We start from the raw sequence: 23,644 nt of genomic DNA, 5'->3' as shown, positions 1-23,644 counted from the left end.
GCTGTCGCACACTCATTCACTTAACAGGCATTTAGGGTTTTTAACAGCAACAGAAATCCAGGTCGAAGCCTTACTGTGTGTAGCAGGATTCAAAATGACTGTTTTAATCTCCTTCTTGATGTGTATCCCTTCAGGCTGTCAGAAAAAACACAGGAACCCAAGAGGAACATGCTTAGCTGAAGTCTGGTGTAAAGAACTGATTCAGACAACAGAAGAGTGTTTTTCACACATTCGGACCATAGAACCAAAAGGTGACGTCAACAACTGGACAGTGAGAAACTCATTTATGAAAGAAAAGAATAAAACTTTAAAACCCTGACATTTTAATGCACCACTAGTGTAGTGGCATCATGCAAAATTCCCATTCTTGAATCCTGGGTTTAATTCCAGTTCACTTCCAATTTCACACACCCCTTTCCAGCGACCTCATGACCCCCCCCCCCCCAAGCTCTTCCAATCCATCTGCTGACTATATATTAAGAAGACATGATTCTTGCTGCCAAGGTAAGTGAATCTCTTGACAAGGTTGGCATTCTCCCTGCAGACAGATGCACTACTGATGGCCGTGCCCAAGAAGTCATTAAATGCCTGGATCTTGGTCTTTATCCATGACACCCGCAATCCCAGACACTCAGACTCTTCGCTCAGCCTCTTGAGAGCCCCGATCAGAGCCTCCATTGACTCCGTTAAGATCACAGTATCGTCGGCAAAGTCAAGAACACACATCATGCACTATGGGTAATTTTAAGATGTCAGGATCTATGTATAATCGCATGTCTCAGGATGGCAGGAAGAAACCTGCACAAGATGGGAAGAGCAAACAAACTGCACAGACACACAGTGGAGGGGGAGGGATTCAAACCCCCCCCCCCCATTGCTGAAGCTGCAAAGTAATAGCACGGCCCTCAGAGCCCCCATACCAACCATCAAACAGATATGTAGGTCGCATTTGCTTATCTGAGCTCATTGGTTTCTTTTTAGTTTTGCTTGGAATCAGGGGCCCTCTCCTGCAGCTGACACCTTATTGTGGTGGAGAAGTTTGCGTGTTCCAATGATCCCAGGAGTTAAGTTGTCCAGGATTTTATGCCCCTTGTAGGGTCACCCAAGGCAAACAAGTCCTGGGTGAGGAACCAGATGAAGTGCAGCTTATCAGACCCCTTACGATGAATACAAACATAGATTCACGTTTTCCCTTGCCCGGATGCGGGTCATCGGGTGGTGGGTTGGCTCCGCTAGTAGGGGAGGAAGCTGGTCAGACCTGGCAGACCCAAGCCTATAGTGTCAGAAGGACCTTCAACTCCAACTCCTACCTCCGGCAGAACTTCGCCCATGTCCCAGGGGGAGGCGAGGGACATTGAGTCCGAATTCGCCATGTTCCGCGTCTCCATCGTGGAGGCGGCTGACCAGAGCTGCGCCCGTTAGGTGGTTGGTGCCTGTCGCGGTAGCAATCCCCGAACCCCGATACCGTTAAGCTGAAGTAGTCCTATCAGGCCTTTTTGACCTGTGGGACTCCCGAGGCAGCTGATGAGTACTGGCAGGCCAAGCGGAACGTGGCTTCGGCGGACGCTGAGGCAAAAACTCGGGTATGGGAGAAGTTTGGTGAGGCCTTGGTGAACAACTTCCGGATGGCTTAGAGGAGATTCTGGTCCACCATCCGGCGGCTCAGGGTGGGAAAGTGGTACAGCATCAACACTATTTATCATGGGGATGGGGCGCTGCTGACCTCAGCTCGGGACGTTGTGGGTTGGTGGATGGAATACTTCAAAGACCTCCTCAATCCCACCAAAACGCCTTCTAATGAGGAAGCAGAGTCTGGGGACTTGGGGGTGGACTCCCTTATTTCTGGGGCGGAGGTTGCAGAGGTAGTTAAAAAGCTCCTCACTGGCCGGGCCCTGGGGGTGGATGAGATCCGCCTGGAGTTCCTCAAGGCTCTGGATGTTGCTGGGCTGTCTTGATTGACACACATCTGCAGCATCGGGTGGACATCGGGGACGGTGCCTCTGGATTGGCAGACCGGGGTGGTGGTCCCCCTCTGCAAGTAGGGGGACCGCAGGGTGTGTTCCAACTATAGGGGGATCACACTTCTCAGCCTCCCTGGTAAGGTCTATTCGGGGGTATTGGAGAGGAGGGTCCGCCGGATTGTCGAACCTCGGATTCAGGAGGAACAGTGTGGTTTTCGCCCTGGCCGTGGAACAGTGGACCAGCTCTATACTCTCAGCAGGGTTTTGGAGGGCTCATGGGAGTTTGCCCGACCAGTCTACATGTGTTTTGTGGACTTGGAGAAGGCATTCGACCGTGTCGCTCGGGGAGTCCTGTGGGGGGTTCTCCGGGAGTATGGGGTGCCGGGCTACCTTATAAGGGCTGTTCGGTCCCTGTACGACCGGTGTCAGAGCCTGGTCTGCATTGTCGGCAGCAAGTCGGACTTGTTTCCGGTGAGGGTTGGACCCTAACACGGCTGCCCTTTATCAACAAATCTGTTCATAACTTTTATGTACAGAATTTCTAGGTGCAGCCAGGGCGTTGAGGGTGTCCAGTTTGGTGACCTCAGGATTAGGTCTCTGCTTTTTTCAGATGATGTGGTTCTGTTGGCCTCATCGGACCATGATCTTCAGCACTCACTGGAGCAGTTCGCAGCCAAGTGTGAAGTGGGTGGGATGAAAATCAGCACCTTCAAATCCGAGACCATGGTCCTCAGCTGGAAAAGGGTGGAGTGCTCTCTCCAGGTCGGGAGGGGGGCTTTCCCCAAGTGGAGGAGTTTAAGTATCTCGGGGTCTTATTCACAAGTGAGGTAAGGATGGAGCAGGATCGGTGCGGCATCAGCAGTGATGCGGGCGCTGCATCAATCTGTCATGGTAAAGAAGGAGCTGAGCCAAAAGGCAAAGCTCTCGATTTACCAGTCAATCTACGTGCCTACCCTCACCTATGGTCAGGAACTGTGGGTAGTGACCGAAAGAACAAGATCGCGAATACAAGGGGCCGAAATGAGTTTCCTCCACAGGGTGGCTGGGTTCTCCCTTATAGATAGAGTGAGAACTCGGCCATTCGGGACCTGCTGCTCCTCCGCATCAAGAGGAGCCAGATGAGGTGGCTTGGGCATCTGGTTAGTAAGCCTCCTGGACGCCTCCCTGGTGAGGTATTCCGGGCATGTTCCACTGGGAGGAGGCCCTGGAGAAGACCCAGGACACGCTGGAGAGACTACGTCTCCTGGCTGGCCTGGGAATACCTCAGAATTCCCCTTGAGAGCTGGATGAAGTGGCTGGGGAGACGGAAATCTTTGTTTCCCTGCTTAGACTGCTGTCCCTGCAACCCGACCCAGAAAAGCGATAGATAATGGATGGACGGATGGATGGATGGCATCAGGAGCATGCCATATTCGTGAATAGCTTTTTACATTATATATGTTAGCCATCACTCACCCAATCCATTCATATTTTACTACTCCTCTGCTTAGCATCACTTTTTCACAATTAACTTCTAATTTCTAGCTGCTAATTGAACTACCAACATTTAATGAATGCTGATGAACATGGACTCAGATGAAGAAAGGCACTAACCACCACCAGCAGGTCCTTCTTCACACCATCACTGATGGTAGAGTCAAAGACAGAAGCTTTAACTTCAATTGAGTGCTTCCCGAAGCCCATGGGGATGACGACGAAGGGCACAGCATAGGAGGACATTGCATCCACATCCACCTCCTGCCGGTACTTCCTCTTCTTGTGGGCCGCACTGCACACTGTCTCAGTCTCCATCAGTTCCACACGAACCTGTGGAGATGCTTCATGTTTATCCTGGAGGTCTCAAGTGGGGGGTCTGGAATAGAGAGGATCTTCAGAAAGAGCTTACTTTTATCTCATTTTTTTTGTAGTTGTAAAGTACAGCTTTGATCTCCAGCTGCTCATTTCGCACAGCAGAATAGGGTAGTTTCAGGTCAATGAAGAAGTCCTTCATCACTTTCATTTCAAAGGGACTCGCCACACAGATTCCTGCAGAGGGGGAGTGTGTTTCTGATTCTGCATCTAATGTGAACAAATACTCATAAATACAGAAATATGCATTTCTGGGCCAGAATGGACAGATACATTACCATTTTTTTTTGACAGACTGACAGCAGTGACCTCCCAGGTGGTAATGGAATCCATCAAAGCCTGTGTAACTTCCATTGATGTGGAACCACTGGATGGGTGACAAACACCAAAAAATGCTGGCGGGCAGTTTGACTGAAGTGTTGTCCCAGCGATGCAGATGGGATGCAGTTACATGGTGACTGAGCACAGCCGCAGACTGATAACCGATACAGTGACATAAAAGGGCTACACAGCCACAATCGGATATCTGATACAGCTACATCAAAGGGCTACACAGGATAACTGATACAGTCAGATCAAAGACTTGCACAGCCACAGACTGATAGAGTTACATCAAAGGGCTATGCAGCTATACACTAATAAATGGCTAATAACTCATCTTAACTGGGACTAAAAGATAGGAGGTTGTACCAGTTTCGCCGTTTAGGGCACGCTGGCAGTGTCACCTCCAGCCACAGCCAGCTCTCAGGGAACTGCGTGCGTGACGTGATGTCTCTGTCCGATATGTAGTACTTATCATCTTCTGCTATAGTTGGAGAGACAGGCAAGGTATCTCTATGATAACGTGTCCGTCAGACCATGCACAGCTGAAGTATGCAAGAAGTTTCCTTTCCTGTTGCATCTCCTCAATACAAATGGATACAAATCCAGCCTCTTTATCCAACAGTAACTGCTGGAAATGGGGATAGGCAGTAAAACAATGACGATAATTATATGATTTCCCCTCGATACGGATGCTCTGTATGATTCAGATATAATTGAAGACCAAACCACACTATGACGTCACTTTGTCTGCGACTACTTGTCAGGACCAGCAGAGGGGCAGAAGCGCAAACAGCCGTGAAAACGGGGTATTTATTGAACAAATAAGAAGTGTAATTTTGGACATCACTACTGTTTGGCAAGTGTTTGTCACGGTCTGAGTAAAAATCAGCCTTTAACCTAGAAAAGAATTATGATCTGACATTTACTATGAAAATTATCGTGATCGACCAATATGATATTTTTTGTTGTGATGGAATTTTTAGAAATGTCACCCAGCTCTAGCTGGAAATTGCTCTCAGCAGACTGATAAAACACTACTGGCACGACCCACTAAAACTGGGAGTCCTCACAAAATGTATACATGGCAGTATGTGTACTGCCTTTGCACCTTGTCTGTTTGCAGCTTGGGGGTGGGACTTACAGCGTGCCAGTAGCAGGTTCTCATTGGCGGTCTTCTGCCGGTTTGTTGCAGCCTCATTGCAGCAGTGCAGAAATGCGCTGACACACTCGGCCCCGTCGATGATGAACTCGGCGCGGCGCTCGCAGGTGTACTCCATCAGGCTCTCCACCATGCCGTCTGCACAGCACTGCTTCTGCAGCTCAGTGCTGTATTTGCCGACTGAGGGGCATAAAAACCAAAAGTGTAAATGGGGCCAAAAGATCCCCCCTCTTCTGGCCAGAGACATAAACCTGCACAGACAAAAGCCTCCAGGGTAGCGAGTGGATTTACAGAGTTGCACATTTTTTTGTATGTAGCAGATGCCTTTATCCAAAATAATGTATAATTGCAATGGTGGGATGGAACTTTGGGATTTTAAGGGTCTTGCTCAAGGGTCTAAAAGTGAAATTATGCAGACCGTGGGACCTTCTAGTTATGGGTACAGACCATTACCCCACTGAACCACACACCCCACCTGAATGGCAGGTAGCAACTTTACCACACATCATATTTATCATGGGTCACAGCTGGTAGAGTACACATCCCAGCTGTGTCTACTAATGTGTGTCTGGAGTAGATGCCAAAGGCGAGTCTTACCCAACGAGGACTTCAGGTCCAGCAAGGTGATGGAGCGGCGCCGCCTCTTTGAGGGGGCGGGGCAGTGAGGCTCTGCAGTGGCAGGGCAGAGAGGGGGAGGAGGGTAGAGAGACGAGGGGGCAGGTTAACAGAGTCGCCTGGGGCACCGAGACCGTAAAGCACAAGCGCTAACCATTATAACCTGGGTGTAGAAAGTCACCCCCAGCACATGTTAATATTCTGCACACGTTTCTTACGGAGCAGCACCTGTTCTGGATTTGGTCTCCACATTCGCATTGGACTGGAAAATCAGACCGGCATCATAGAAGACGTCCATGCTGTTGCTGCCGCTTCCCGCCGTGCAGCCGATGTCGTGTTTCTCGACCGTGTCCCAGATCTGTGTCCAACAGTACAGAGCAGAGGACAGCGTGACTGTCCCACAAACACCACTGAGATGCCTGTGAATCTGTAAGCTGATGGTAAACACTATGTGTTACCTTGTTTTGGGTCAGTCTGTTTCTGCTGTTCAGCACGTAGACACCCTTATCCACGGCCACCAGCCCCACCTTGGCCTCGGGGTCGCCCTCAATGTTCAGAGTGAACTTGCTACGTGGCTCATATTGTGTCTTCTCTGAGGTGACTGAGCTTTTGGGTAAAAAAGAAATCAACGGTCATTTGGTATCACTGAAACAGCAATAACATCCCAGACAGAAAAACACCAACGGAATGGCAGAAACATCAGTGACTGAGCAATGTCACTGACGAAACATCAATGCGACATAACAAACATCAGTGATGTGGTGTCGAACGCAGAGAATATGCTTTCTTTACACAACAATCTGTGACATTGACATTGTACTGTTCTAAAAATGAAAACTGTTAATGCTACAATAATAAAACTTTTACCATAGCAAACGGGACATCCCAGAAAAGTTCAGTATTGTTTGACTTGTACATGGTAATCACAGAGTATAAATAATGTACGTCTCCCTAACAGGGTGGAAAACCTCTGAAGAAATATATACAAAAAACATCCCATAATTATAATATTTTCAACCCCTGAGCTAGGCAAACATGCATTCCTCATGGCTAAGTATGGTATATGTCAGGTTCGCGAGTTAAGCGGGTTGTGCGGGTAAGCCGAACGGGCAGGCAAGCGGGCAGGAAGCAGACAAGGAGGTGAAAATACGGGGAAAACAGCGGATTTATTCCAGATCTGGGGACCAGGAAACATCTGACATCAACTAACATCAATGATGGACAAAAACCAAGGCAAGACAGGGACTGAAATAGACAAGACTGGGCGAAAATACTCAGACGCATCTGGGCAAGATCAGGGAGGCACACGTGGATAATCGGGGGCGTGGCACACACGAGGATCGTAAGAGCCGGGCATGACAGAACCCCCCCCCCAAAGGCTCTCTGGGTGCACTTCAGGGGAGGCGACGGACGAGATGAGGGATATGGGACCTGGAAAACAAGTACCAAACCATTAACGAGGAACAGGGAACAGAGGGGCAGGGCGGGTGGGACCCCTGCCCTGCGTCTGTGTCCTCTCCCCTTATGGGACACAGACATGTGGGCCTGAGGCCGGGGTCGGCCTTGCCGGGGCGAGGGAAGGGACATCATCAGGAGGGTCCCCGAGAGGTCCCATTCAAGCTCCTCCACCTCCAAGGAGGGAGGAGCAATGGTCGGATTGTCCGGGACCTCCTCGGGGACTGGAACTAGAGGGACAGGAGCTGGAGGGGTTGGAGTAGAGTCAGGAACAGGAGTCACAGGGGTTACAGTCACTGGTGCGGACAGAGCCGCAGGCGGAGGCGGAGGAGCCTCAGGCGTAGCTGCAGCAGGCGGCGGAGGCGGAGGAGCCTCAGGCGTAGCTGCAGCAGCGGGCAGAGGCAGAGGCGGCGCCCCGGGCGTAGGCAGAGGCGACTGCTCTGGTGGAGGTGCCGGAGGCAGAGGCGAAGAGAGCACCTCGGGCCAAGGAGCTGTAGCAGGCAGCGGGACTGGCAGGTCCCGCGCAGGCGAGATGGGCGTGGCCCCTTTAAGAGACCGGGGTACTCTAGGGATGGTGTCTCGAACTGCGCTGGCTCCCTTGTTGGCCAGCCGCGCTGGCTAGAAGAAGTACCGCTCAAGGGGCAGCGGTAGCTCCGCAACAGCCAGACGCTTTCCCAGAACTAGGGAAGCTGCCCGTGAAGGCAGCTTAGCAGCAGTGGTGACGTCAGGCTCAGCCGGGGAGTCCTCCAGCTCACCGGCAGGGAGGGAAGCAGGGACAATCGTTGGGGCGATCGCCTGCTTTCTCCTCCTTCTCTGCCTTCACATCACTGTTGCTGCAGGAGGCTGCTCCATGTCCGACAGGACGGACGGCTGGGGAACAACCTCCGCGACGTGCAGTGCGTCCAGCCCCAACCTCCGCACCGTCAGGCTCTGAACCAGCTGGTGGAGGTTGGCGCGCACCTCTCCCACGCGGTGCCTGCCCTCAGGTAGGGACATCACCATCAGGAGGTCGCTGGCCAAATCCAGCGCGACGGTCCGTCGGGCTGGTTCAACCAGTAATATACTTCTTGTAGCAGACCGAGACGCTGGTCCTCGGTCTGCTGCTGTGCCTCTATTTTCGGGTCCGTCATTCTGTCAGGTTCGCGGGTTAAGCGGTTGTGCAGGTAAGCCGAACGGGCAGGCAAGCGGGCAGGAAGCAGACAAGGAGGCGAAAATACGGGGAAAACTGGGGATTCTGGGGATCAGGAAACATCTGACATCGACTAACATCAATGATGGACAAAAACCAAGACAAGACATGGACTGAAATAGACAAGACTGGGCGAAAATAATCAGACACAGCTGGGCATGATCGTGGAAGCACACGTGGATAATCAGGGGGCGTGGCACACACGAGGATCAGACGAGCCGGGCATGACAGTATAGTCCTGACAAAATGTTTAAACCATAAAATACAATCATTCCAATTTTCAGAAGACAGCCAAATATGTGTCCAAAACAGGAATCACCCTTCTACAGAAGTACAGATTTATAAGTAGCTGTTGCTTTAATCATATTAAATCATATGTTGACCATGTACAGTTGTGTTAAGAATAATAGTAGTGTGTATAAAAAGTGAATAAAGCCCAAAGTCCTTATAATAGCTCTTATTTCTATACATGTAAATTCCTTGGGAACACTGTACATTCTATTCACAATCAAAACATGAAGAAAAATGATCAAATCTGTGTTAATCCTTTAAGATTAAAATGTAAGATTTCTTACATTAAAATGTAAGAAAAAGGAATATTATGCTGTTCAAAAAAATAGCAGTGTCTGCATTCTTCTTTACAAACTCAAACATTCACTGTGTAAACTGAAAAAATGATTTAAAAAGATTTAGCTTCCCTTTGAATCACAGAACTAATATTTAGTTGTATGAACATGGTTTCTGAGAACACCTGCCTTGCATGGAGGTGACCAACTTCATCTGGCATCTGTGAACAGGTATTCCTGCCCAGGATGATCCACAATTCTTCAGCACTTCTTGGTTTTGCCTCAGACACAGAATGTCACCCCACAAGTTTTCTATTGGATTAAGGTCCGGGATTGGGCTGGTCACTCCATAACGTCAATCTTGTTGGTCTGGAACCAAGATGTTGCTCTTTTACTAGTTTGTTTGGGATCGTTGTCTTGCTGAAACACCCATTTCAAGGGCATTTCCTATTCGGCATACGGCAACATGACCTCTTCAAGTATTTTAATGTACTCAAATTGATCCATGATCCCTGGTATGGGATAAATAAACCCAACACCATAGTATGAGAAACATCCCCAAATCATGATGCTTGCGCCACCATGCTTCATTGTCTTCACAGTGTACTGTGGCTTGAATTCAGTGTTTGGGGGACGTCTGACAAACTGTCTGCAGCCCCTAGACCCAAGAAGAACAATCTTGCTTTCCTCAGACCACAAAATGTTGCCCCATTTCTCCTTAGACCAGTAAATGCGTTCTTTGGCAGATTGTAACCTCTTCAGTACGTGTCTTTCTTTCAGCAATGGAACTTTGCGAGGGCTTCTTGCCAGTAGCTTGGCTTCACATAGGTTCACAGCGTTCACAGATAACTTTAGATCTTCTTTGATCATCCTGGAGCTGATCATTGACTGAGTCTTTGCCATCTTGGCTTTTCTTCGATCCATTCGATTGGTAGTTTTCCATTTTCTTCCACGGCTTTCAGGTTTTGGTTGCCATTTTAAAGCATTAGAGATCATTTTAGCTGAACAGCCTATCAATATCTGTACTTCTTTATATGTTTTCTCCTCTCCAATAAACTTTTTAATCAAAGTATGCTGCTCATCTGAACAATGTCTGGAACGACCCATTTTACTGAGATTTTCTGAGAGAAATGCACTATAACCACCATGTACAACATTTGGTGCCTTCCTTCCTTAAATAACGGATGTAATTGACACCTGTTTTTCACAGACTGAATTACCTTACTAATTTAACTTCACACTGCTACTAATTTTAACACACCCCTGGTTCAATTACACAGAACCAGCAGCATGCATGCCATGTCTCTTGGTTTTCTATTGTTCTACTACACCTACTAGCAAATTATTTGCCATGTAGAAAAAGGTAGAAAATGAATTTCTACCAAAACCAGTGATAGATCAGGTTAGTGATGTCGGACTGCTATTATTTTGAACACAACTGTATTTACAGTGATTTAATGACAATACATCAATAATTAATCAAAGGACAATCATATATTTATAGTGATTTATATTTACTCTGTGATATCTCAAGTAGGAGCCTAGCACTCGAGACATGTTCTGGTAAATTGAGCAAAATGCGTGGATTTTACCTTGCTGCCAAGGTGAACCAATAGAACAGGAGAATTGCATTTGCTATACGTTTGAGCTTCATTTGTTGCTATTTTGTGACCAATCAGCACTCCTTAAAGGGAATTGGGAGTTATGGTTTATCATCTGCTCGCTCTCAGCACTAGTTCCAGAGTGTGACAAGAACGCTTTGCTGGATCGATAACTTTGCTCACCAACTGAAACGTCCAGAGTTTTATTGTAAGTGGCTTAACTGGAGTTATTACAGAGGTGGTTTATATTTTCCCACCACACCACAAGTACTTGCAAGTATAGTCAGTGAAACACCTTCACACACGTCACACACGTGTGATTGGTGCAGGCCTTGCATGATGATGTACAGGAACCTGGAAACAGCACAAAAAACACACACAGCCACAGAACTGTGCACAGGCTGTCACACGCTTAAACAGCAGCACCGTCACATACCGTCCCCATGCAGGTGTCCTTCACATCCACCCAGACCGAGTCTGACACCACCTCTGCTGCTCCCAGGTGGTAATAAACCACCAGCCGAAATGATGGGATCATGTCTTTCCTGATCGGCAGCGACAAGGTCACCAGTGATTGACCTTTATGCCTCTCCTGTCTGTCCGCATGCACAATCTGTCCTTTGTTCACTACCTGTGCAGGTGCAAATTTAACGTCTGCATTACTATCTCAGGTGTGAAGTCAACTGCGGCTTTAAATACAACAGCAGTATAATTGGCTGCAATAAATATAATAAGTATCTAAGAGGTATACCATACCCGGGATTAAATATAATAACTAACTAAGAGGTATACCATACCCGGGATTAAATATAATAACTATTTAAAATATATTTAATCCCGGGTATGGTATACATTTTAGATAGTTATTATATTTAATCCTGGGTATGGTATACAATAACTAACTAAGAGGTATACCATACCCGGGATTAAATATAATAACTAACTAAGAGGTATACCATACCCGGGATTAAATATAATAACTATCTAAAATGTATACCATACCCGGGATTAAACATAATAACTATCTAAGAGGTATCCCATACCCGGGATTAAACATAATAACTATCTAAGATGTATACCATACCTGGGATTAAACATAATAACTATCTAAGATGTATACCATACCCGGGATTAAACATAATAACTATCTAAGAGGTATCCCATACCCGGGATTAAACATAATAACTATCTAAGAGGTATACCATACCCTGGATTATAGATAATAACTATCTAAGAGGTATACCATACCCTGGATTATAGATAATAACTATCTAAGAGGTATACCATGCCCCGGATTATATATAATAACTACCTAAGGTGTATACCATACCCTTGATTATATACAAACATTTTAAGTATATCAGATGTGCAGTTAAAAACACAAAGACATACAACTAATTATTTTTAATAATGCGAGTGGTATATGCATACCAGGTATGTGAAGTGACTGATCTGATCCTGGACCCCTGGGTTGTTTTTCAGGTTCAGATTTACGAGTAAGTTAGTGTTGATCGATTGCTCAGTTGAGGGGAGCCCAATGTGCAGGTAGTTCTGGGAGTTCTGATATGTTCTGTAGGGCTGGGCCACCATCGTCTTCCTTGCCTGTTGCTGTGGTTGCAGTTCTTCCAAGACTGTTTCAACCTGGCCAAAAACACACAGATGGAAGCGCAGTTACCCCTGTATAACCAACAGTAAAACTGAAGACTTAACTTTTGTAACTTTATCAGACTAAAAGATGGATTCAACCTTTCGAAGGTGTCAAATCTGAATACTTCCTGGGGTAGATTACAGACTGACCAGGACCCTCTGCTGGATTAACATTTATGGTTGGGTGAATGTTTGTATTCTGAATTTGCTTAAAAATGTAATTAACAATGTGATGAGATTGAATATTTGACGTTCAGGAAACTTTGCAGCCCTAGAGAGAAAGTGGACCAGAACCATTGGTCTGACCCAGTTCTGTGTCTGGGTCTCTCTGGGGGGTGGTAATACTGGTGTTACTGGTAATTAGAGAAAGCCCAGCTGCTGCACTCCCCTTTGCATTCACGATAACTCACAGTAACTTTGAGGTCATTGGCCCCCCCGCCAGTATTGATGGTGAGCTTGGCCAGGCCCTCCTTGTTGGTATCGCCATACACATTTCCTGGAGAAACCTTGAGCCCGATAGCTTCAGCAGGACTTTCGTCTGGGTTTGTCACGTAAACCTTTTGAGGGACGACAGAGGAAAGCTCATAATGGTGCCCTGGATATTGTCGAGGACACGTCTGGCAGCACAAAGGTGTAATTCAGTATCACATTAACAGTGACCTAATACTGCATAAATACTCTGCAGGTTTTAAAACTAAAATGTGTATTTCTATTCATAAATATAATGTTTAGCTTAAAAATATGCCAACAGCTTCATTGGATTTCATACAAAATAGAGAATAAACAATGAAGGGTGTTGGCTCTGACAGTCGCTGTACCATAATGTCAAACGGCATCCCGGGTTTGAAATACTGGGGCGTCTTCTGGAAGTGAATGGAGTAGGGCGAGGTGACGATGAGGATGCCCTTCTTCTCCGCCTCCACCATCTCCGTGCCTTGGAGAGATGGGAGGTGAGTTTAAGCAGGCCGCTCTGGGCCTACAGCCTGATCCTACACAGCTGATGTGAATGTGACGTCACTGGCAGCTACATCGATGTGTCAGGACTCGGTTATAATACCAAAATGCCCAGAAAGCTGCTCATGGAAAGTGAAATAAGTATTATTGTACTAAACCACGCAGGCTGCAGATATGACAAAGTCTCATTTAAGTCTAGCAATGAATACGTTTCACCTACGATTACTATATAATTATAAAATTATTTTTGTTATTTACTTGCACATACTGATACATTAAGCAGTATCTGTTAGTACAGCAGTGTAGTGCTAGGTGGCGCTGTGAGCTTACCTGTATTGGTCAGGACGCTGACAGACACATAGATGGACGATCCAACGAGCTTCTCCATGTTGGGGCTGACCTGTAGGATGTGCTCCCTCTTCAGTGTCGCTTTTCCCTTCCCTTCGAGGATCTGGCGGTGGGGGTGACAGATGGGTCACTCGCTCTGCTGGCCAAAAGACTGGAAGAGCAGGGAAGCCCAGGGAGATTCCCAGTTCTCAGTTAAGCAGCACTAAGAGATTCCCATCTCCCAGAATGAGCGACGTCAGGCTGTGTGTCCCATTACTCGAATGCCATGGAAAACCCAACCCAAGGTGCCTTCATTAATGGGTGACACTCGGTCAGCATGTGGGAAATTAGAAGGGATTTATTCTTTCAGAGACTCTGCTGAAAGCTTTTAGGAAGGAAGCCTTTTCTCATGGAGCAGAAGAACTGACCTCCACCCTCTGGAGAGACCCCGGAAGGCTCTTCTTCTCTCCTTCTGGAGTCATCAAGCCAAACACCACGAATGCCTTTCCATTCACCTCCTTCCCGTAGAGGTACCTTCAGGGCCAGATGAGAGACCAGCTTGAAGAGCACAGAAATATGTCATCAAAGACAAAAGAATAAATGTAAAAATGATTCAATTGATATTCAATCAAACCCTCCTACTTGGCTGTTATGCCAATTTGCAGATCTTCATCTTCCACATAGAAAAATGGTTGTTCAGCTTTCAGACTGACCTCAAATGTTGGAAGAACTAGAAGTTTGCAGGTGAAAAAACACAATAAACATCATGTAACCAGTGACAGCTGTTTGTTATATATAGTTCTACACATGGCTGGTGTATTCCGCCCATGGACGACTGACTTACCATATTCCTTGACCTCAAACTCAGCAGTGAAATTTATCTGTGGACTCTTCTGAAATTTCCCCACCACCTTCCATGTGCCAGTGCTGCAATGTGAGAGGTGAGAGGTCATCGTACTGGAGGTGGGGGTGGGAGCATGATGCTTTGGCATTCAGACCACAGACCTGATCACTTCTGGCAGATAAAAGATCTCTGATTTGGTTCCTGAAAACGCTTCGCTTCTGTGAATCGTTATTCCCTCAGGGTTCTAAATGATACACAGTGGTTCTCTGTAAGCCGGCTGCAGTTAGTTACGGACTGTGTCTGGAAAAAAATCTAAACAGCAGTTAGTCTATGCTGGTCCTTGGCAGGAACCCATTGATGTTAACTGTACTCAGATATTCAGGGGATAGACTGCAGAGTGTCTTAGATAAAATGCAGCAATTCTGACAACAATTATTTACCATGATTTCAACAAAAACGCTTTTGTCAGCAGGTTCCATGCTGGGGTTCAGGGTGAAGATCCTGTAATGAACTGAAACATTTTTTCATAAGTAACCGGAGCAAACATCAGCTTATTCAGCTATTGAACTTTTAAAACAATAGAACGTATTTGCATTGTTTGCAATGAATCCCAATATTTTTCATATCAAATGCCTGACTACTTTTTACAGATTTTGAACACAGTTTACACAACTGCTTTTATTTTGTTCTTATAATAAAAAAATTCTCTCTCATTTTACCCGTGCTGGTTGGTGTGTAGATGGTTTTATCAGTCTGAACAAAAATGTAGCCATCTTGGAAGGACAGAAGAACTACTTTCTCCAGTTGATGTTGGGGGAACTTTGCTTGTAAGTACACATACTGTTTTTTAGTTGATGTTCTGTCAAATGCATCTTCTCTGATCTAGGGTGAAGGAAAAATGCATCATCATAAGATGGTTCTTCCTTTCTGTCTAACAGGACAGAAATGTATAACAAACAGTTGCTGGACAAGACAATAAGGGAAGGTAATACTGTGGCTGACATTCAGCACGAAACATTTGATGACTGACACAGAAAGGAGGGCGAGTAAGAGCAAGTCCGTCAAAGGAGTACGAAGGACATTAAGCAAAGCCGAAGCCTGAGGAGGAAAGGCTGCTCTACATCCAGGCATTACTTTATAACTTCAAGAGTTCATTAAGCCACCACTTCATGTGGGCAGTGCTGGCTTAATGGTGAGGGACGTGCACTTCTAATTGAAAGATTGCAGGTTTGACTCCCCGACCAGCAAGGTACCACATACTGTAGGTACCCTGAGCAAGGTACCGCCCCCAAGCACTGCTCCCCAGGCGCTGAATTAGCTGCCCCCTACTATGTCATACATAAGTTAAGTCATATATAAGTTAAATACAGAGAACGCATTTCGTTGTTGTGCAAAGTGTGCTGTGGCATGTCAACAATGACAATTCATAACTACATTCTAATGCATGAAATATGTATTATTTCAGAATAAAGATAATGAACTTACTTCAATCTCCTGAAGAAGCAGGAATTTATTGTGAGAGGTGAGAGTGACCTTTTTGTGGAAGAACTCCCTGTTTTTGGCTGGGAAGTCCTTTACTGAAATTTCCACCTCGATGTTACCTCCATTGTATTCCTGGGCCTCCACAAATACCTTCTCTTTGCTGCCCACACGCAACAGATTGGGGGCGCTCATGATGTAGCTGAGGAGAGGGAGGGCCAAACGGGCTAAGTTAACCAAGAGAAGCACAGAGAAAGGAGAGGCTGTGCTCACAGCACATGCAGACCGTCCGTAACAGAGATTCCCAGGCACAGTCATACATACACAGGCGTTATCATAGACTGTAAGCGTGTGTGATGGTTGGGGTGTGATGTACAGGGAAAGGAGAGGCTGTGCTCACAGCACATACAGACCGTCCATAACACAGGTACCCAGGCGCTGCTGTAGACTGCGAGCGTGTGTGATGGTTGGTGAGTGAAGTGTTGTATCTTTGTCACTTATAGGGCTCAAAAAATGTATATTAACAAAACTCATTCAGCCGACTCTCATCAGGAAAAAGCCTCAAACCACAGTCCAAGGTGAGGGATCCAATGACATAGTTAATGTTTGATGTTTTATAGCAGGGGTGTCCAAATTTTTTCATCCAGGGTTAAATTCCATCAGCTATACAAAGGCAAGGTCCACTCCCACTGCCCCCCAGTGCACTGGATAGGTGGGGATGGGGGTGATCGATCATGCGGTCTGGATTAAATTGTATTATGGAACAGATGCTGACCAAAGGCCTGTCTTAGAAGAAACTGACTTAAACTGTGGGAGGTTGAAGCCACTCAGATGCATGTGCTGCATGTTTCCTGTTAGCAAAACCACTCAGCGTTATTTTATGCTGTTTAGATATGACCCTGTGTGAATATCAAACGTACAGAGTAGATGGTCTGTAAGTCCTCTCTGTTGATTCAGTAAAAACATTCAGGCGCCTAGAAGTGTGTGATAGGAAATGGTGATCGGAGAATATCTTCATTATCCCTGGCCAATCAGGCTGCTGGTTGAACTTTTAGAAGAACCCCTTTAACTTTTGCTACAACTAAATAGTTGCCAAATAATTGATCAAAGTTCAAACTTTTTCCAGAAGTCAAGCTCAAAAAACTGATTACATTTGTAGTTGCTGATTAATCCATCTTTCATTGTTTGCCTTTACTTGAGCCATCACGTTGACCCTTTAGACCGACTGAAAAGTCCAGGACTGTGTTTCAAATTTCCTCCTCATGCTGCAGAAGTACATTAATGTGCGTATGTGTGATGATCCAGACAGTGTCCTCACAGTCAGGGCTGGGCAGTAATGATATACACGTAATGACATGTAACTATATTCCGTCACAGTCACACATAAATTGAGGTTTTAAGGCTACATCCTCATCGCTACTTTTTGTTTAAAATCATGTCAGCCTCAGGTCCCTAGTCTTCCCCTGTTTATATCCAAATTTCCATAAAACCATGTGAAAAATAGACATGTAGACTGATCTGAAAGCTGCCTGACAACACGCCTGTCTGCACAGAATGGCATTAGCAGACCGCTTTTATCATCCATAAGAGACTGAAATGTTTTACGTGGCTGCAGAGTAAACATGTCTAACAACATATTATTCCTGTTTTTAGTTGTGTTATTTTATATTGAGTGAAAATTATGAACTGTATACAATACAATTGACTGTATTCACTCTATACCTTATATTGTACTTGACTTTTACCATATTTGAGCTATTGTGTAGAGGTGTGTGTCATGCCCGGCTCGTCCGCTCCTCGTGTGTGTTATGCCCGGCTCGTCCGCTCCTCGTGTGTGCCACGCCCCCTGATTACCCATGTGTGCTTCCCTGATCGTTTCCAGCTTTGTCCGATTCCTTTAATTAGTCTTGGTGTATTTAAGTCCTGGTCTGACCTGTTTCCCCTGTCCGTCATTGTGGATCTGTTGTGGTTAGGTGTGATTTCTATGTTTCCTTGCCTAGTTCCCCGATTAAAACCCTAGATATCCCGATTTCGCCTTGTCTGCCTGGTCTGTGACCACCTGCCCGCATGATCGCCTGTCCGCTCTTCCTCGATCGTGACAGTGTGGCGAAACACATATAAAAGTAATCTGCAAACAATAAATATAATGCAGAAGAGGGTCATTGGATTAATAAATGAAGTCGAATGCAAATATCATACAAATGGGAGTTATAAAATTTCCAGATTTGATTCAGTTTAAAATAGCACAGAAAAAAAGCAATTTTTGTCAGTTAACCACAAATGTAAGCACCTAGAGTTTGTGAAACACCACTACAATTTTGACTGGAACCAAATTCAATGGGCGGATGAAACCAAAATGGAGCTTTTTGGCAATAAACATTCAAGGTGGGTTTGGCGTAAAAAGACGGATGGCTATAATGAAAATAACCTCATCCCAGCTGTAAAATATAGAGGAGATTCTGTGATGTTGTGGGGCTGGTTTTCCTCCAAAGGCCCTGGAAACCTCATTAGAGCACATGGCATTATGGACTCCATGAAATACCAGGACATTTTAAATCAAAACTAAAACTGGGCCATCACTGGATCTTCCAGCAGGACAATGATCCAAATCAACACAAAAATGGTTTGCTGATCGCAGACTGAAGCCTCTGCCATGGTCATCTCAGTTCCCTGACCTGAACCCCTTTGAAAACCTGTGGGCTGAACTGAAGAGCAGAGTGCACAAGAGAGGGCCGAGGACCCTGGGTGATCTGGAGAGATTCCGTAAAGAGGAATGGTCTCAGATGCCTGCTCTGTTACAGGAGAAGACTCAGTGCTCCTATACTGGCAAAAGGAGGTTGTACAAAGAATTAAATGCTGGGCTGCCAATAATCGTGACACTTGTTTTTGTTGACAATAATTAGTTATTGATGAAGGCTTTGTTTTTCTTTGAATATATTTATTTCAAAGAAAGGTTGGATTTTTCTAAAATTTTCAGTGTAAGATGAAGCTACTTCACTAAAAGGTGCATTTTATCTAACCCTTTTTACAAGTCTTTACAAGGGGTGCCAATAATTGTGGAGGGAAATGTATTTATGAGTAAGTTTTTGAAAGCAGTCCAAAGGATTTAGATTAAATGACCTGGGGTGATATAACAGAAAATATTGCAAATGACTTCTTTGAGCATGTATTCAGTATTCTGCAATGGAATAAATTATAAAACTAACCTACACAACAGTGATTGTGTCTGTGTTTATGAGTATCCAGACTGGCAGTGTACTCACAAAATGTCTGCAGTAATTAGTATCCAGACTGGCAGAATACTTACAGTGTGTCTGTACTGATGAGTATCCAGACTGGCAATGTACTCACAATATATCTGTACTGATGAGTATCCAGACTGGCAGTTTACTCAGAATATATCTGCACTGATTAGTATCCAGACTGGCAGTTTACTCACAATATGTCTGTACTGATGAGTATCCAGACTGGCAGTTTACTCAGAATATATCTGTACTGATGAGTATCCAGACTGGCAGAATACTTACAGTGTGTCTGTACTGATGAGTATCCAGACTGGCAGTGTACTCACAAAATGTCTGCACTAATTAGTATCCAGACTGGCAGAATACTTACAGTGTGTCTGTACTGATGAGTATCCAGACTGGCAGTTTACTCAGAATATGTCAGTACTGATGAGTATCCAGACTGGCAGTTTACTCAGAATATATCTGTACTGATTAGTATCCAGACTGGCAGTTTACTCACAATATGTCTGTACTGATGAGTATCCAGACTGGCAGTTTACTCAGAATATATCTGTACTGATGAGTATCCAGACTGGCAGTTTACTCAGAATATGTCTGTACTGATGAGTATCCAGACTGGCAGTTTATTCAGAATATGTCTGTACGGATGAGTATCCAGACTGGCAGTTTACTCAGAATATGTCTGTACGGATGAGTATCCAGACTGGCAGTTTACTCAGAATATGTCTGTACTGATGAGTATCCAGACTGGCAGTTTACTCAGAATATATCTGTACTGATGAGTATCCAGACTGGCAGTTTACTCAGAATATGTCTGTACGGATGAGTATCCAGATTAGCAGTTTACTCACAGTGGATCGCACTGATAGAGGGCGGGTAGCATCAGGGTGAAAGACACCAGCCACAGAAGGTCCATCGCTGCCCGCATCCTGCCTGCCTGCCTGCTTGCCTGGAGACAGAGTGTCTGTCCTTCCTCATCTTCTCTTTTATACACACCTGCTCCCCCCTTCTTTCGCTTCTCCAACCCCCAAGAGTAAACACCCCTTTGTTCCCAGCAAAGATACTGCATTTAACAAATCTCAGATAGTCCCCCATTGCAGCTTTCTTACTGGAATGTTGTAGAACTGATGAGGTGTTTACTCTGGGGAGGCAGCCAATCAGGAGTGAGCTTCCCGATAATGATCAATCTTACTGAATAACAAATAAGAAAACGAAAGAATAAGCGAGTTTTGCGAGTGTTTCCCAAAAACCCTCATTATTCTAGATTCAACAAAAGAGAGAGATATCATAGGTGGTTAGGGCAGAGCTCAGTGAGCTTATATGGTGTTTCTTTTGCGATTATTGACAGCCACCAAAACCCCCTACACTATATTTATGTACATTAAATCACAAAACACCTGGCACAATAGATTTATATTAAACTTACATTACAGTGTTATTTTAAATAAGTATAAAAAGTTTAATCAATAACTTTTAAAGAAGATAAACATTAAATCTTTTCTTAGCATGTTATTTTAAAATAACATTTTAAATGTTATTTTAAATGTTATTTTAAAATGTTATGTGGCACACAGGAGGATCGGACATGTGGGATGTAGCGAAATTGGTACAAATGTGCTGTTTTAAATTAGAATGTAAAATTGAGTGGAAATTATACATTTAGAAAAGTGAAAAATTTTATGTTTACTTAGTTAATATTTGCTGTCATCAAAAACTACTGTTTGTCTGTATGAAAGGTGAGGACCGCTTAGCAGTCAACCAGAACGAAGGTCACACCCATAATTACAGAGCTGGTTCTGACCAGTTCTTTTTGGTTGTACACGGAGAAGATAGTAACTGTGAACCTTTGTGGCTCAGACGGGTCAACGCAATACAAAAGCCACAACACAAATGTGGTGGGGCTCGATGGTGAGCGCTTGGTGACCAGGCCTGCATCCATGGGGCCTGGTCGGGCAAAGCCCGAAGAAGGCACGTGGGTCCCCCTCCAATGGGCTCACCACCTGTAGGAGGGGCCAAAGGGGTCGGGTGCAGTGTGAGTTGGGTGGTGGCCGAAGGCAGGGACCGTGGCGGTCCAATCCTGGGCTGCAGAAGCTAGCTCTAGGGACATGGAATGTGACCTCCCTGGTGGGGAAGGAGCCCGAGCTGGTGTGCAAGGTTGTGAGGTTCTGAGTAGAAATAGTCAGGCACACCTTGATGCATGGCTTGGACTCTGTAACCAGTGTCCTTGAAGGGGTTTGGGCCCTTTGTGGTAGAAAATTCAATGATAATGCAAATACACTTGTAATTTCAATCAGTAATTATTGAAGAAATTCACAATGACACTGTTGATTTAATTACAATGATTATAATGATGAACTGCTGCTTTGGAATAGTTATTCTAAACATGTAATGCAATAATGCAAGCTTGCTGAAGTAATAGGGTGTCATTTTTCAAATTAGAATCATTTTATGCGGATCTAACATATGACAACTTAATCTGCAAAAGGACCAGATAATGGTGCAGACATGATCCAAGAAGTTAGAACTATTACAGAAACCAATATTGGGAATTTCTGTGCTGATGTCATAGATAAAGGATAAGTGAATATAGGGAATATGGGAGAAGTAAGAAGGAGAAAGTAACTGAAAACAGCTTGTTGAGATAAGGTAGTGACAGGGATGGATTACGGACCGGGCCAGCGGGGCCGCTGCCCAAGGGCCCTTGGGGTGCAAATTGCAACGCTTATCAACAATGTATTTTCGTTTGTCTATTTTAGAGGGCCTACATTCTTTGATCCTCTGCCTACAAGGGCCCCTGACCCTATAGGGAGGGCGTTTGGCTGCCAAGGGCCCTTGAATTGTGGTGGTTGTGGTGGTGGTGCTGGTGGTGGGGGGGCCTCACGAACGTTTTGCCCAGGGGCCCACAAAACCCATAATCCATCCCTGGATAGTGAAACCATGAGAACAGTCGCCTGGCAGACCGAAGTGTATAGTGAGGGTCTGCTGGGAACGTCTGGCGGAATCATCTGTCAGAAGGAGCTGCAACTCCTACCTCCACCAGAACTTCTCCCATGTCCCGGGGGAGATGGGGGTCATGGATTCCGAATGAGCCATGTTTCGTGTGTCCATTGTGGAGGTGGCTGACCAGAGCTGTGCCCGTAAAGTGGTTGGGGCCTGTCACGGTGGCAATCCCCGAACTCACAGGTGGACAGCGGCGGCGAGGGATGCCGTCAAGCTGAAGGAGGAGTCCTATGGGGCCTTTTTAGCCTGTGGGACTCCAGAGGCAGCTAATGAGTACCGGCAGGCCAGGTGGAACACGGCTTCAGCGGTCGCTGAGGCAAAAACTGTCGGAGGAGTTTGGCGAGGCCATGGAGAATGCCTTACAGGTGGCTTTGAAGAGAATCTGGTCCACCATCCGGCGGCTCAGGGCGGGAAAGCGGCGCAGCATCAAAACCGTTTATAGAGGGGATGGGGCGCTACTGATCTCAACTCGGGACATTGTGTGTCGGTGAAAGGAATGCTTCGAAGACCTCCTCAATCTAACCAACAGGCCTTCCAATGAGGAATCAGAGTCTGGGGTCTTGGGGGTGGACTCCCCTATCTATAGGACGGAGGTCGCTGAGGTGGTTAAAAAGCTCTTTGGTGGCCGGATCCCGGGGGTGGATGAGATCTGCCCGGAGTTCCTCAAGGCTCTGGATGTTGCAGGGCTGTCCTGGTTGACATGCATATGCAGCATCGTGTGGACATAGAGAGCAATGCCTCTGGATTAGCAGACCGGGGTGGTGGTCCCCCTCTTCAAGAAAGGGGACCGGAGGGTGTGTTCCAACTACAGGGGGATCACACTCCTCAGCCTCTCTGGTAAGATTTATTCAGGGGTCCTGGAGAGGAGGATCCATCAGATTGTCGAACCTCGGACTCAGGAGGAGCAGTGTGGTTGCTGCTCTGGCCGTGGAACAGTGGACCAGCTCTATACTCTCCGCTGGGTTTTGGAGGGCTCATGGCAGTTTGCCCAACCAGGCTACTTCTGTTTTGTGGACTTGGAGAAGGCATTCAACCGTGTCCCTCGGGGAGTCCTGTGGGGAGTGCTCTGGGAGTATGGGGTGCCAGGTTTCCTTGTAAGGGCTGTTTGGTCCCTGTATGACCGGTATCAGAGCTTGGTCCGCATTGTTGGCAGTAAGTCGGACTCATTTCCAGTGAGGGTTGGACTCAGGGCTGCCCTTCTGATTCTGTTCAAAACTTTTATGGATAGAATTTCTAGGCGCAGCCAGGGCGTTGAGGGTGTCCAGTTCGGTGACCTCAGGATTAGGTCTCTGCTTTTTGCAGATGATGTGCTTCTGACCATGACCTTTGGCTCTCAATGGAGCAGTTCGCAGCCGAGTTTTCCTGCTTAGACTTCTGCCCCCGTAACCTGACCCGGAAAAGTGGTAGGAGATACATGCAATGATCAG

The 23,644-nt window shown here is 46.0% G+C and overlaps 1 pseudogene; it reads right to left on the bottom strand.

Moving 5' to 3' along the window:
• LOC125741772 (complement C3-like) overlaps positions 1 to 20,215 on the bottom strand; it is a 40,471-nt pseudogene extending 20,256 nt beyond the window's left edge.
• Between the last annotated feature and the right edge of the window lie 3,429 nt (positions 20,216 to 23,644).

This window comes from Brienomyrus brachyistius, chromosome 5 (assembly GCF_023856365.1).
Source record: "Brienomyrus brachyistius isolate T26 chromosome 5, BBRACH_0.4, whole genome shotgun sequence".
Taxonomy (NCBI): Eukaryota; Metazoa; Chordata; class Actinopteri; order Osteoglossiformes; family Mormyridae; genus Brienomyrus; species Brienomyrus brachyistius.
Note: the sequence above shows the minus strand (reverse complement) of the source record. Positions and strands in the feature narration are given on the sequence as shown.